Source organism: Schistocerca americana, chromosome 8 (assembly GCF_021461395.2).
Source record: "Schistocerca americana isolate TAMUIC-IGC-003095 chromosome 8, iqSchAmer2.1, whole genome shotgun sequence".
Taxonomy (NCBI): Eukaryota; Metazoa; Arthropoda; class Insecta; order Orthoptera; family Acrididae; genus Schistocerca; species Schistocerca americana.
This window is the reverse complement of record NC_060126.1, coordinates 166,303,710-166,319,835: the sequence shown is the minus strand read 5'-3', so window position 1 is coordinate 166,319,835 and position 16,126 is coordinate 166,303,710.

Genomic DNA, 16,126 nt, shown 5'->3' with positions numbered 1-16,126 from the left:
TATGGAAGATTCTGTTAAGACGCAGCAGTACGTCTCAAAGACTGCTGAGCAAGAGAGGAGACATTGTCTGGGAAACGGGATAATTGCCTGTAAGTGGAAAGGAGATTTATTAAGTCGTTCTGGCAGAATTATCGTGACTCTGAATTACTTTCTTGTTATCTGTAGTGAAGATTACATTTCCTTCAAAAGACTGCAGGGAAATTGTGAACTGTTATAGAGACGAATGACCGAAAATTTTATGTATACAATGGTCAGAGAGCATACCACGTTCTTCTGTCAGGCTGCGTTCCTTGATTCCTGAGAGAAGACAGTCATAAATAACTGCGGATTTCCGCAAAAAGTATATTCGCAGTGGCAGTCTTTAATACAAGGGAAGACATGATACTAGATAATTTGTCATAATAACATATGTATGCAGTAGTTAAAAGTACTGTTCATTTATCGGGCGTACATCCGGGACAGCAATAATGAATCTTATGATATTTCGACTATTAACAGTAGTCATATTCGAAGTGACTGAATTAAAATAAATTGTTACAGGGATACACTGCGGATTAAAATGTGCATATGTCAGCTGTAAGACTGTCTATAAAATAGAACCGGTCATAGATAAAACCTTACACGTCATTATGAATTTCCTTATCAATGTGATGAAGGTTACGCAGTACATAAACAACACACTATACAAGAACGGTGCTTCGAACGCCAGCAACACACCCGTCTTCAACAGTCTAGGAAATCAGCTATGGATTAACATTTTATTTACACAGCGCTCAGCCTTCTCCTATTAGGCTTCAGAAGCCAAGAAATTTGTGGAAATACAACACGGCCCACCAGCTCAACCGAGACGATGATTTCTAGTTCAACAACTCCTCACGGGATACTTCATGGACGTGAGACTGCCAAGCAGTCAACAGACTGCAGAGGGAGACCTGAAAAGAAAACGTTGTGTATTACAGAGTTCCTTACCCACAAAATCCTAAGAACTAATTTTCCAGGAAAGTATTCCAGCTTGCAATAGACATAGTAGTGAATAATCGCAGCCATCTAAATACTGAAACTGGACTGATAAAAAGGTGCAAAATTATATAACGTACGAGGGCTATTCGGAAAATAATAACGCCTATTTTTTTCTCCTTCGTTACGCTGGTAAAGTGGTGATAATTCATCTGGCCCAATTAGGCATACTTTCTTTTGCTGCAGCCCACTCCAGTAATAGCGTCCTGCATCGACAAATGGCGGCACTATAAGAGACAACGCTGTGCGACTGAATTCCTTGCTGCAGGAGATGAACGCCCAGTTGCATTCATAAAAGGCTGAACGACGTGTACGGAGACAATACAGTAGACTTCAACACCGTTGGATGATTGGTTCGTCACTGAAGAGAAGCTGGAACACACATTTTGATATAGATGTAACGACTCCGAAGCAGTTTTAATGTTAGCTCCTAAATTTTCCTACAGCTACAGGTTATTAATCATTCAGTACGTTCAACTAATGGTGCAGCGTGATGTAGCGCGGCTACGTATGTGGAGTATTGAGTGCCACGTTGATTACAGCTGAAATACGCCATACACTGAAACCAGAGACTACATGGAGCCTTTTCAGACGCTTGCCCTAAAAAACAAGGACGAAACTAAGTTTTCTACTGTACCACAGTACCTAAACTATAAATAGTGACTGACTTGGGGAAAAGACAGCAGCACTAAAGTGGGCGAGAAGAAAACCTATAGCTTGCCTTACGCAGTTTCCATTTCTAGCCCATACCGGCGCTGCCTACCGCCGTACAAAGTGGACCGCTCCCTCATCTCTACCATATTATCCTGCACGAGCACATCTCATTATCAGGCCATCTGCAACCCATTCCACACACGTCGGATGACCCGCGGCGAAAAGCGATCCACGATGAAAGCTGTTTCGCTGCGTCGCCAGCGGAGATTACTGACAGGGCGAAAGCGTTCATTAGCGGACGTAAGCAGCTTTCGGGACTCGAGCGCACGGGATTGTCCGGATATTGCTAGCGCTCTGAGTTTTGATGACCGCAGCCAGTCCGCTGATCCTCGTGGTTCACTGACGCCGCCACTACATCCAATCTCACTGTCGCCAGTGAATCACAATGGTTCGTTGCCAAGGTAACCACAGCTCTCAGGCACTAGCGAAGCTGGCAATGCTTCGCTGTTGCTAAGCATGTATGGAAATTGGATGCACATCCTAACATACTTCTACTGCCTCTCTCTGTCCATCACCTCCTCCCTCTTCTTCCACCGAGTGAGGTGGCGCAGTGGCTAGCTTACTGGACTTGCATTCGGGAGGACGACGGTTCAATCCCTCGTCCGGCCGTCCTGATTTAGGTTTTCCGTGATTTCCCTAAATCGCTCCAGGCAAATACCGGGATTGGTTCCTTTGAAAGGGCACGGCTGACTTCCTTCCTCGTCCTTCCCTAATCCGATGACCACGCTGTCTGGTCACTTCCCCAAACAACCCCCTCTACTTCTCTCCATCTCCTCCCATCCCAATCCTCTCTCTCTCTGTGTTCATCTCCTCCTCCAGCCACCCTACGTCAAGTTCCTCTCGCACTCTCTGTCCTCTTCGACCATCTCTCTGACCTTGAACCTTGTTTATTCGTACAGCAAATAAAACACTGTTTATGAACTGGAATAGCTTAAAATGGCTGGCTTGGAATCACAGGTATACCGTGTATGACACAGACCTCTCCAGCTGCTGAATATTTCAGGATGGTGGTTTCACTGATAGTATTTCGCATTGTTTAAGCTGCTAATCAGTAGCATTACAAAATTTCGTACGATTGAGATTGCGTAGCACTTTTCCAATCATTAGCCGATTAGCCATAAATACAACTTCGCCTTTATCTGTTAAACTCAACTGCGAGATATGAAAGAAAGTATTTTGCATTGTTTAAGCTGCTAGTCAGTAGCATTACAAAATTTCGTACGATTGAGATTGCGTAGCACTTTTCCAATCATTAGCCGATAAGCCATAAATACAACTTCGCCTTTATCTGTTAAACTCAACTGCGAAATATAAAAGAAATCTGCACTATGTTATGTGTACATTTTTTTAAAAATATATGTACAAGGGGAAAGAATTCATATGAGAGAACCAACGTCCCTAGCGCTTTTAACCCACGCAACACCAAGTGGGGGGTGGGGGGTGGGGGGATGGTTACTTGTGCCTAACCATAGAAAATAAATAAGAGAAGTTTTCTGCCTTATTCCATAAATGTTTTAAGTTTTTTCAGCTATGCTTAACCTAAAATTTTAAGTCCCCTTAGCTGATGTCACTAAGCTAATGGGGTCAAATTCAGTACTCACACATCATTATCTCTTTAAAAGCATGTCGAGAGTAAAAGTTAACAACAAGTAATCAAATTTGCAATTTTTAACTTTTTGTGGTGGTAATAAAGTTTGCAGTACATGTGACTAAAGTGCGTTGGTAGTGCTGAGACTGTGGTAAGCAGTATTTTCAGCTTATGGACCTTACTTATATATCAGTTGCTCTTTAAGAAGTATGTTTCGAATATAATTCAACAACAATTCACCAATTTTTATTTTTATTTTTTTCTTGGCAGGCGTATAGTACATAGTAACACTTCACCCCCACCCTTGGTAATGCGCCTTACGGAAAATACCGTTTACGACTACAGCTGATAACCTGCCATACTAATTGAAACTGACTGCGAGAAAGAAAACGAAACCACAAATTTCCACGGCACAACATATACTGTCCACCGTCCATTTTAACAGAAAACCTGTATATTGTTGTTTAAAACAAAAAAAAATGGCTCTGAGCACTATGGGACTTACCTGGTGAGGTCATCAGTCCCCCAGAACTTAGAACTACTTAATTGTAACTAACCTAAGGACAGCACACACATCCATGTCCGAGGCAGGATTCGAACCTGCGACCGTAGCGGTTCCAGACTGTAGCGCCTAGAACCGCTCGGCCTCTCCTGCCGGCGTTTAAAACAAAATTTGTAGTGTCGGTAGCTGGACCGACACCGTGATGTGGATTGCTGAAAAGGAATGCTAAACTAACGCTGTGGCCGATAGTGCACGAACGGCAATAAGCATACGGGCGTGAAGTCTGGAACATAAAAACTTATGAATGAATAAGAAGAAAAGTAGGTAGATGCTTTTTACTTATCTTTTAATAATTCCTTGGAATACATCTCTCTTGAATACTCGTAAGCTATAGGCACTGATACAAATGGCTCCTTGCTAGTTCGTAGCCATTAACTTAGCTGATGGCTATTATGTCTCTCGGCTAATGAGAGAGAAAGGCTTCGTACAACTGGGCGATAGCTAGGTTCGCGTACAACTGGGCGGTAGCTTGGTTCTCGTACAACTGGGGTCGAGTCCACTCTCGTATCACGAGACCTGCCTTGGTGGTGGCGCTAGGTCTGCGATCGCAGTGGCGACACGCGGGTCCGACATGTACTACATGGACCGCGGCCGATTTAAACTACCACCTAGCAAGTGTGGTGTCTGGCGGTGACACCACATTCCTCCCCCGCAAATCGGCGAACGGTCGTGTAATAAGGCTTCCGCCCGCCGTGGGGAGGACCACATGTTGACGTATGCGATGAGGTGGGGAGCCTAACAACAGGCGAGGCTGTGCCACCCGCACCCGGCCATCCGGTCCGAGGGGAGCTAGGAAACGCCTGCAAAACTAGTCCAGGGTGCACGTCAACATGCGGTGTATGCGCCCGTAAAGAGACAGGAGGGACTGAAGGGTCGACCTCCATTGCGTCGGGGTAGCCGACGCGCGATGACGTCATGTGGTCCGGAGCGGGCGGGCGTTCCATGGCGGAGGACAGCTGGTCACGGGAAGCGATCGGCGGCGCGTGACCCTGGGAGGCGCTTGGCGGCTGCAACGAAGCGTCGAATGCGGTCGGCGGCGGCGGCGGCTGCTGCAGCTGCTGCTGCTGCGGCGGCGGCGGCGCGTCGCCATGGGGCAATATGGAAGGCATCGTCGGTAACACCTGGGGATGAGGCGAGCCAGTAGATGGGTCCCCAGGGCGCTGACCGGACGGCACCGTCGCTGAAAGCAGACGGGGAGCGGCAGAACCCGAGCGACGACAGAGGCGCAGCTGATTGAGATGCCGACGCACCTCACCAGAGGCCCCCAAAACCAAATACATCGCGCGGCCGAGGCAGCGAAGAATGCGCCCTGCGAGCCAACGCTGTGAACCTCGATAGTTGCGATAAAATACAACGTCGCCTGGAGCAAAAGCAGGAGTCTGCCGCTGCACAGGAACCTGATGCGGCGGATGCAGCAAAGACATCAAGGTGCGATGAGGACGACCGTGGAGCAACTCAGCCGGCGAGCGACCATCTCGGGGCTGAGAGCGATACGAAGACAAAAAGAGCAACAATGCGTCCTCCCGAGAATGCGACTCTTTCAATTTCAACATCTGTGACTTGAAAGTCCGGACCAATCGTTCAGCGGCACCGTTGGACTGAGGCGAAAACGGCGCGGATGTCAGATGTTGAATACCATTGGCCTGGCAGAATGACTGAAATTCTGCGGACATGAATTGTGGGCCATTGTCGGAAACAATAGTCTGCGGAAGACCTTCAATGCAAAAGATAGCAGACAACGCTTGGATGGTGGCGGAGGACGTCGTGGAAGACATCCGGACAACAAAAGGAAAATTACTGAAGGCGTCGACCAGAACCAACCATCGAGCATTCCAGAATGGACCAGCAAAATCAATGTGCAAGCGTTGCCAAGGGGAAGTGGCTTTTGGCCACGCAAAGACTTTCCGCGGCGGTGCGGACTGTTGGTCGGCACACGCCGGGCACGAAGAACACATAGTCGTAATCGCAGCATCGATTCCGAACCAAGTACAGTGCTGACGAGCAAGTTGTTTCGTTCGCACTATACCCCAATGTCCTTGGTGAAGAAGCCGTAAAACAGAGGACTGTAACGAACGTGGGACCACGACTCGGGACTGATCATTATCAGAACGCAACAACAAAACACCACGTCGAACAAAAAGTCTGTCCTTGTGAGCAAAAAATCGGCGAACCAACGGATCCGCGATCCGAGACTTTGACAAAGGCCATTGCGTAGCAACAAAACGTAAAACAGTAGCAAGGACAGGGTCAGCAGCTGTGGCTGTAGCGACACGACGAAAATCAATCGGAAACGATTCGACCACTTCATCGGTTTCCGAATCAATGAACATGCAAGCAAGTTCGGAAGAATCGAATGCTTTATCCTCAGCAACAGGCAAACGGGACAACGCATCGGCGTTTCCGTGCTTAGCAGTGGACCGATACAAGATATCGTAGCAGTACTGCGAGAGGAAAATAGACCAGCGAATGAATTTCTGCGCTGTACGTGGAGGTACAGGCTTGTTCGGATGAAAAAGCGACGTCAAAGGTTTGTGGTCTGTGATGATGGTAAAGTGACGACCATACAAGAAATCATGGAACTTAGTAACACCAAACACGAGAGCCAAAGCTTCTTTCTCTATCTGTGAATAATTTCTTTGCGCAGACGAGAGCAATTTGGACGCAAAGGCAATAGGGCGATCATGTGAGCCAACTTTGTGCGCAAGCACAGCACCGATCCCGAAATCCGATGCATCTACCATCAACAAAAGGGGTTTCTGGGGATCGAATGGCGTAAGGCAAGTATGAGAAAGCAACGCCGATTTCAACTGGCGAAAGGCGCGTTCGCATTCCGTCGTCCAGAGAAACGGAACACCTTTACGGCGTAAGCGATGAAGCGGAGCTGAAATGGAAGAGGCATTGCGCACAAATTTATTGTAATAATTAATTTTACCCAACACACTCTGTAGCTGTTTGATATTTTGAGGGGACGGCAAGTCTTGTATGGCACGGAGGTGCTCTGGACTCGGATGTATGCCTTGGGCATTAATGACATGTCCCAGGTATGGTAAGTCACGAGCAAAAAACACACATTTGTCCTTCCTCAAGCGAAGACCATTTTGCCGCACGACCTGAAATAATGTTCGTAAATTCGCAAGATGATCTTTTTCTGTCTGTCCGGACATCACTATATCGTCCAGATAGTTTGCTGCAGTAGGGACCGACGCACAAACAGTTTGTAAATATTGCTGAAACAAGGCAGGGGCGGATGCACACCCGAAAGGCAGTCTTTTGAAGCGGTACAATCCAAGATGCGTGTTAACCACCAATACGCGCTGGGATTCGTCGTCCACCGGTATTTGCAAGTACGCATCGGCTAGGTCCAACTTTGAAAATTATTTTCCCGGGCACAGTTTAGCAAAAAGATCTTCCGGGCAGGGCAAAGGAAAAGTAGCAGTCACTAGCTGTGGATTCACTGTGGCCTTGAAGTCCACGCAAAGTCTCAATTTTCCGGAAGGTTTTGGCAAAATTACTAAGGGTGAGGCCCAGAGAGAAGCTTGCACACGTTCAATTACACCCTGTGATTCGAGATCGTGTAACGTTCTTGCGACCTCATCACGCAATGCGTGGGGAACATTGCGCGCCCTGAAAAATTTCGGTTGCGCGTTTACCTTCAGTTCTAAATGTGCTTCATAGTTTTTAGCGCAACCTAAGCCCGGTGCAAAAATGTCTGCAAATTCGTCACACAGCCGGGAAACACTGTCTGGAGGCACAGTCTGATTCACAGATAGGACCTGATTTACAATAGACATGTTAAACAACTTAAATAAATCTAGACCAAATAAGTTCACTGCAGAAGAAGAACGAAGAACGTAAAATGACACAAGTTTTGTTTGTCCCTTGAATGTTGCAAAAAGGCTGCACTGTCCTAACACAGGAATTTTCTGTCCGGAATATGTAGTTAGCTTAACATTTGCGGCACGCAACGGAGGTGCGCCCAGTTGTTTGTACGTGTCGTGATTGAGCAATGAAACTGCAGCTCCGGTATCGAGCTGGAATGGTATCACTTTGCCTTCAAAGTCTAAGTCCACAAAAAGTTTATTGTCCTGCTGACGACAAGAGCGACTGTTTTGTGCAATTGGAACAGACACTGGTACAGAATCACTTGCTAATTGACGTGATTTCCGGCGACGTCGACGCACAGTTTTTGTGGGACGATCACAGTCACTGTTAGAGAAAGTGTCACTGGACGAAGTGGAATTAACGACATGAATGTCCATAGGCGAAGGTCCACGAGCCTGAGTGTCCTGGGTTCGATTCCGGCGCGAAGCAAAGGGCCTGGAACGATTGTGATTGTCTGATCTGAGCTTTTTCTGGCAAACACTTTGAACATGTCCTTTCTTATTGCAGAAAAAGCAAATAGCTTGGCGGGACGGGCAATGTTCACGCGAATGTCTAGTAGCACACCGCGGGCATGATTTCACTGCAATTGCGGGCTGGCGCGGCACCTCTGGGGTAGCACGCGGCGGTCGCTGTGTCGCCGTGCGCGAGGCCCTGTTACCGGGCCGCGCAGCGCGTCCAGCGGGCCGGTTAATGTTACCACGGCTGGCGAAGTTTCAAAAGATTCCTGAGCACAGTCCAGTGTGTCCTGTCTATCCAATATGTCTATCACTTGTTGAAGGGAGGGATTAACTAGTTTCAAAATTTGCTCCCGTATGCGAACATCAGAAACGTTCTGTGCAATTGCATCACGCACCATTGTATCTGAATAAGAAAGACCACAGTCACATTCAAAGGCACAGTCCCTAGTAAGTCCTTGCAATGTTGCTACCCACTCCCTATTAGTTTGACCGGCCGTACGTTTTGTACGAAAAAACGTATACCGTTTTGCAACCACATTAACTGTTTCTTTGAAATAGGCATCTAATGCAGACAAAATTTCCTCGTAGGACAGAGTTGCTACGTCGCGCCGGGGAAACAATTTCACTATCACACGGTATGTGGACACACCGACACAAGAAAGCAAAAACGGCTGCCGCTCATTACCTTGAATTCTGTAGGCAGCCATGTGAAAGGCGAACTGACGAGACCACTCTTGCCAGGTCTCGTGGTTCGGGTCGTAGTTTCTAAAAGGCGGTGCAACGGCAGGTTGTGGCTGCGGTAGCGGTGAAGCGGCTGCGGCCGCATCGGTGTGCAGCGCACGTTGACCCTGGACGAGCTGTCCAAGGGCATCCAGTAACGCCTGCGTCTGCTGATTCTGCAAGCGATAAAATTCGGACAGTACATCTGGAGATTGTGGCGAAGCCATGACGCAATTAAATGTAAGCAATCAGAACACTTGAAATCGGCCAATGGTGCAAATGAATTAATACAAACTCTTTATCTCGTCGCCAATAATTGTAGTGTCGGTAGCTGGACCGACACCGTGATGTGGATTGCTGAAAAGGAATGCTAAACTAACGCTGTGGCCGATAGTGCACGAACGGCAATAAGCATACGGGCGTGAAGTCTGGAACATAAAAACTTATGAATGAATAAGAAGAAAAGTAGGTAGATGCTTTTTACTTATCTTTTAATAATTCCTTGGAATACATCTCTCTTGAATACTCGTAAGCTATAGGCACTGATACAAATGGCTCCTTGCTAGTTCGTAGCCATTAACTTAGCTGATGGCTATTATGTCTCTCGGCTAATGAGAGAGAAAGGCTTCGTACAACTGGGCGATAGCTAGGTTCGCGTACAACTGGGCGGTAGCTTGGTTCTCGTACAACTGGGGTCGAGTCCACTCTCGTATCACGAGACCTGCCTTGGTGGTGGCGCTAGGTCTGCGATCGCAGTGGCGACACGCGGGTCCGACATGTACTACATGGACCGCGGCCGATTTAAACTACCACCTAGCAAGTGTGGTGTCTGGCGGTGACACCACAAAATTCATAGTCTAAGTGCGTCTGAATGGTTGCTAGCGCATCATTTAAAAATGAGAAGTAAGTCGGTCAAGAACTTTTCGACATTTTTGCTGAGAATTTTTCGTCGTTAACTGTCACTAGCGAACTCGGCAATATTTCATAGTCGCTAATTACTTCTAGGAATTGGATGTACACCATGATCTCCTTCTTTCCTCTCTCTGTCCTTCTCCTCCTCCCCTTTCTCTGCTTTTATCTCCTGTTCCTCCTCCTCTGTCTGTCCATCAACCCTTCTCCCTCTGTCTCTCTCTCCATCTCCCCTTCCTATTTCTCCTCGCCGTCATCCCTCTATTCGTCTCCTCTTTTCTCCTCTCTCCTTCCCATCTCTGTCCGTTTCGTGCCATATTTATTCCTACCTGCCCTTCCCCCCTCTGTCCATTTCGTGCTATATTTATATATACAGCCCACGAAAGTTTCATTCAGAAATAAAGTCGCTTAAAATAGCCCGATAAATCGACTGGGATAATTGGTACACAGGTTGCCACCGACCTCCCCTGCTGCTAATTCTGTGACGATTCCATAAAGGAATAGGATTGGCTCTGAGCACCATGTGACTTGACTGCTGTCGTCAGTCCCCCAGAACTGAGAACGGCTTAGATATCATTAAATAGAAAATCACAAACGACAGCCATTGCATTTTAGAATTCTAGCTATAAGTAGATAAGCTGTCTGTGAAATGACTGAGAGAAATAAAATAATACAACACATTTTCATACCACAGCTTATAACAGTATTTTCTTTTCCGCAGTCGATTTTAACACATAACCTGCACATTAGTCTATCTGAATGTTTATTAGAATATGGCCTAAAAACTTGAAGTAAACCGTACAAAAAACTTTTAGAGATTTCTGCTAATAAAGTTGCTCAACTCGGGGGAGAATGGAACGTCCCCCACATACGTCTGTTGACTAACAAAAATAATTGATGGCCAAAAACACCAAATATATCAACGCCCTGGTTGGATTTTAAACTGTTAATCACAGATATATAAGTCTGGTTAAATAAAAATCCATCTGAGAAATATGCATTTCCATAGAGGGCAACAAAACTGGCACGCTCCCCCACCACGTGGGGAAGATACCGGTTAGTGCAGGGGAAGACGCAACATGTCTTAAAATAACAACTGTGACGAACAAAATCACAAAATTTATTTTAACATGAAAGGTACACTGCTCAATATCCATTATAAGTCACTGAGGGATGGAAGAGGGAAACACGGAACAATACATTTGTTTGTTGTTTTTATTTTAGCATTTGTTGCAATACAAATTATGTTTGCTGCGAATTTAATGTAGCCATTTCTTGCATGTTATACATTGAAATTCAGTCTCATTTTGGTCCCATTTGTCAATAAAAATATCCAGTACACACAGCTCAGATTTCATCATTAACCTCGTCAGCGGAGGACGTTGGAAATGAATTGCCCTTCCTCTTCCTCTTCTGCGGTACTTCTGCTCCCTCCTTTGTCGTTGAAGCAGCATTCCGTACTCCTGAGGGCTGAATGGGCCAGTGTAGAGCAAAATTCATTCTTTTCACGTTAAAATCGCAGTAGTCTGTAACTGAGGTTGAAGGTATCCCATTTGGTAGTATTTGAAACGGGATTTCGAATTCTGGCTATCGCCTGATAACTGACGGATAACCCGGAAAAACTTTGCTGGAATTGGGGGACGAGCATTGTCATTTTTAAAAATGGTACCACAGTACTGTCGCATGAGGGGTAGTACGTTACGACTCAGAATGTCAATGACATGCCGTTCTACCGCCAGAGTACCCTCAGTCACTCCCAGCTATGATCTGAAGCCATATCCTACAGTTCACGACACCATGAAGGCAGGAGCAACACCGCTCTGTCCAAAAAGACATTGAAAGAAAGGGGTCTCCCTCCAGGTAGCTACCATAGTCGCTAACGATGGCTGTCTGGGGTGATTTAGAACAGCGGTTCAACACTGAACATAATGCGGCACCGCACATCAATAGCCCGTGTTTTGCAGTGAGGATGTCACTCCAAACGAAGCCTTTGTGTTGTAGGGTTAATGAAAGTCTAAGCTTTAGACGTTAATTCCCCAGTCCGGCTTCGTCTCCGACTAATAGCGTGGAAGGACACAGTACATTGCAGTGAGCTCATTACTTCATCAGTCTAATACGCAACAAGCAGATCTTTTGCACATGACACAAGTACTGTAATCGCTCCGAGCATAGAAACAGAAGAAATAATAAACAATGTTCTTGAAAACATGATTGACTGTTGTCTGCGAATGGTCTCACCCTCAATTTTGGAAAGACGGAACATATTCATTCCTCAGCACCTCAGGGCATTACACCAGTATAAATAGAACATGTGGTGAGAAAGTAATAAAATGGGTGAGACCTACAAAATTCTTTGGTGTCCATATTGCTGGAGATTTTAACTGTAAAAGACGAATATTGCAACTCCCGTAAGGAATCAGTTCAGCCACATCTGCACGTAGGATCATTTCAAACCTTGAGGAGAGACAAATTTTGCATATTTTCATTCAGTAATGCCATATGGGATAATGTTGTGTGGTAACTCATCTGCTCATAAACGTGCAGTAAGAATAATAAATGTTGCACACCAACGATCATCTTGTACACATCTATTTAAGGAGGGTATTCTGACTTCTGTTTCACGGTGTATTTATTCACAATGATATTTGTTGTAAATACTCCCTTGCAGGTGAAAAAGGAACTAAATGTTCAAATGTGTCTGAATTCCTAAGGGACCAAACTGCTGAGGTCATCGGTCCCTTGACTTACACACTACTTAAACTATCTTAAGCTAACTTATGCTGAGAACAACACACACACACACTCATGCCCGAGGGAGCACTCGAACCTCCGGCGGGAGGGGCCGCGCAATCGGTGACATGGCGTCCTAGACCGCGAGGCCACCCCACGCGGCGAAAAAGGAACTATGATGCATATGCCAGTAGGACAAGTGATAGTTATTACTCTGCATTAAGGTTGTCCTTAGTGCAAAAAGAAATGCACAGTGCTGCGCCTAAAATTTTCGACAACTTACAGACTGACGTAAAACGTCTGACAGATAGAAAAGTAAAATTTGAAAATAAACTGAAAAGTTCCTCCTTGACAAACTGTTCTGTTCCGTAGAATTATATTTATTGCTGTAATGTGTAAAAGATGGTGGGTAGGAATTATTGACTCACTTCTGTACATTGTTTAAAAAAGAAAAAAACTTTCATAAACATGCAGCATGGAGCCATATTTGAAGATCGATATCCGATGTGTATGTCAAATGTCTCGTTCCACATCTTTACAATTTATCGTACAAATGATCCATGGAACGTGAAGCTAACTGTCTGTCTGTAGTAAACTGCTGCCAGATCAATAAATGGTATCTCACTATATCACTGACTTTTATCGTGCCATAGCCATCTTCACCATGCAGGGTTATGTTGACTTATAGGTGGCCCTGACAATGACGGAGGAAATGACTATACAAAGGTCAGGACAAAGCACCACTTCCTTCCTCTGGAAGTGAATTGAGAGTGGTAGTAGTGACTGGAATCAAGCGGCGGATAGCTAATAAGACATAGCTGCTTGAATTATGCTATTATTCGCGTTAGATACTGAGCCGGATATGCACAAGGAATGACAGCAGGACTGCCTGGGCACCGGCATGCATAGACTCCAGCAGCTGATGTCGGTAGTAGCTGAAAGGAACCGCACGCGATGTCCGATGAATGGCAGCTGCGTTCGCGATGCTTACCCACCTTGGGCTGTGGAAAGTTGATAGTCAAATTCACAAATTCACAGCTCCAGCATTACCAGTGTCAAAGGTGTATCGCTGCCCTCGGCAGTGGGCAGTGACAAGGTGGTGCAGCGACGGGGTAGCCAGGCAGATATCAGTTCACATTCGAACACACTTCCCAGCCGGGAGATGGTCGTTCCCAAGAGGGAGTCACCCAGTACGTCAGTAGGCAGTGTGGAGATGCCTGACTGTCTACATGCAATTTTCTGCTTAGAGAGATGCCTGTAGTTTCTGGAGCCTGAAGTCCAGAGTAGGTGACTGGCTACACCATCGTATACTGCAAACGATCGGTCTTTGGAAGTCATAGGCTAGGATGGCCCCGCAGCTATGCATCACAAACACACACCATCTGGATACTGTCTGAGGACATCTGATCACACAGAGAGAGAGAGAGAGAGAGAGAGAGAGAGAGAGAGAGAGAGAGAGAGAGACAGACAGACAGACTCATTCATGTACATTTATGAGAACGATGCCAGCACTTTAGACTGGAAAACAAAACAAGTTAGCGTACTTGCTCGTCACCATGAAGGAATAATGGCATCACTTGGCCTGATTTTCTCGTCTGGTCGGCTTTTCTGGACGTCCTGTCGTAGCTGTAAGGTGTCTCAAGTTCTCTTTTCAGAAGCGGCGGCGTATGTAGTTTGCAATGTTGGTGTTCTGATTAAGTACTCTTGTACTCTGAATAACTCTTCTTACTTCAAAGTGCTTGGTGACCTTAATGACGTAAATTCGCTCCCTATGACGTCCTTTCTAAGCGTTGTCATCAGCCAGCTAAGTGGTCCAAACCAAGTCGTGGAGCAACAGTCAGATTTGTGATATACAGTCCTTACACAGTCCTTACCATGTTTAAATCTAGCTTTTTGTGCGATGAAGATGGTTTAAACTGCTTTTAAGAAAGTTCTAGAGATGGCATAAAAATGAGATTGGTCTGTAACTTCTTGGGTGTCGACTTGCTTTCATGGTTTAAGAACACACTTCCTACATTACTTTGGGACCCAGCATTTACTGAGACAGTAATGATGAAGAAACATGGTTTCCAGTCATACGTTTTTGGATCAAAATGTAATATTTTACGACTCTTCTGTCATCTGATCCGGTAGCTTTCCTAACTTCACCACCTGATACTGCCCCTCGCAATTCATCTTGAGGAAACAGTTCACAAAGATCGCTCAGTTCGTCTTCCAGAGATACACATATTTAGTTGAAGACTTATGAAAGCGACAGTCAGATTCACCATTCTTAGCATGACAGTAACTGTTTGATCAGCAGAAATGTTGGCATATACATATTTCTTAGCCGGATCGTTACTTTATCTCTTCAGCACTCTCCATTCTTTTTGACTACTTTTAGACATACTTTGTTTTCCCCATGAATTCTATGCACTTCTCTCCCTTTAGTTCATCGATTAAGTTATTTAGGTGTAGGCCAGCTAGAGTTATTCGTCGCTCCGTGGACTTGCCTCGAAATGTTGAATTTGCTTCCATAGTTGTTGCCTTGTGCTTCGAGCAAATCGCTGTATATAGTTGGTTCTGCAATCGCGAGGAATAGTCATTAGGTTTCAGATGTAGGGACTAGATCAGCTACCCTCCGATGTGATATGACTAAATTCCTCCCACTCAACATTTCTGAAGTTATATCATCGACGCAAAGCCACTAACTGTGCCGGTGCCTACACGACTAGGCGTAGAGATTGGTGTTTGCAGGAGAGTCTCTTCTACTAAAGACTAACAGCACTGAAAACCTTAACAACTTTCAGAAATTGTTCGATCTACTCATATATTTACGAAATTGTTTGCTATGCTCATATGTTTTCCGGTCTTCACTGTGGTGTATGACTATGGCTTATTTACTTCCCGCTGTTATTTGAGAAAGTCGATTAGATGGTTTGTTACACGTTCCATAGATTATTTGAACAAATCTACTATCGTTTTCTTTAAAAAACGCGTAACAGTGTGCATTCTGTAATAATGTTATTTTATTTTGCTACCAGTTTCAGTACCGAATCACCATCAACGACCGGAGAATTATGTCTAATTTATCACATGTCACACTTGGTTTGACATCTGTGATAATTTTTCTGGCATTGCTAATGGTTCAGAACTGACACCTGTATCTAAATAAAGTAATATTATTACAGACAGCGCAGCATTATGCGTTTTTTTTAAATTTGTACATGCTGTTGACCATTGCCTAAGTAAGATATTTTATCGACATCATGTGGTACAGGATATATATATATATATATATATATATATATATATATATATATATATATATATAGTTTGCTCAATATTAATGAATATTTTACGAGGATTGGAACTTCAAAAGTGACAACTATTTATTTACAGCTCGTACAAAATAAATACGTGTTTCAAAGTAGTCACCAGCATTGTGCACAACCCGTTGCCAGCGATTTGGAAGTCGTAGGTTACTCTTAGCAGTTCCGGTTGTGTTGACACTTCGAGCGGCGCGGTCTACTGCCCGACGAATTTGTAGCACTTCTGAAGTGAATG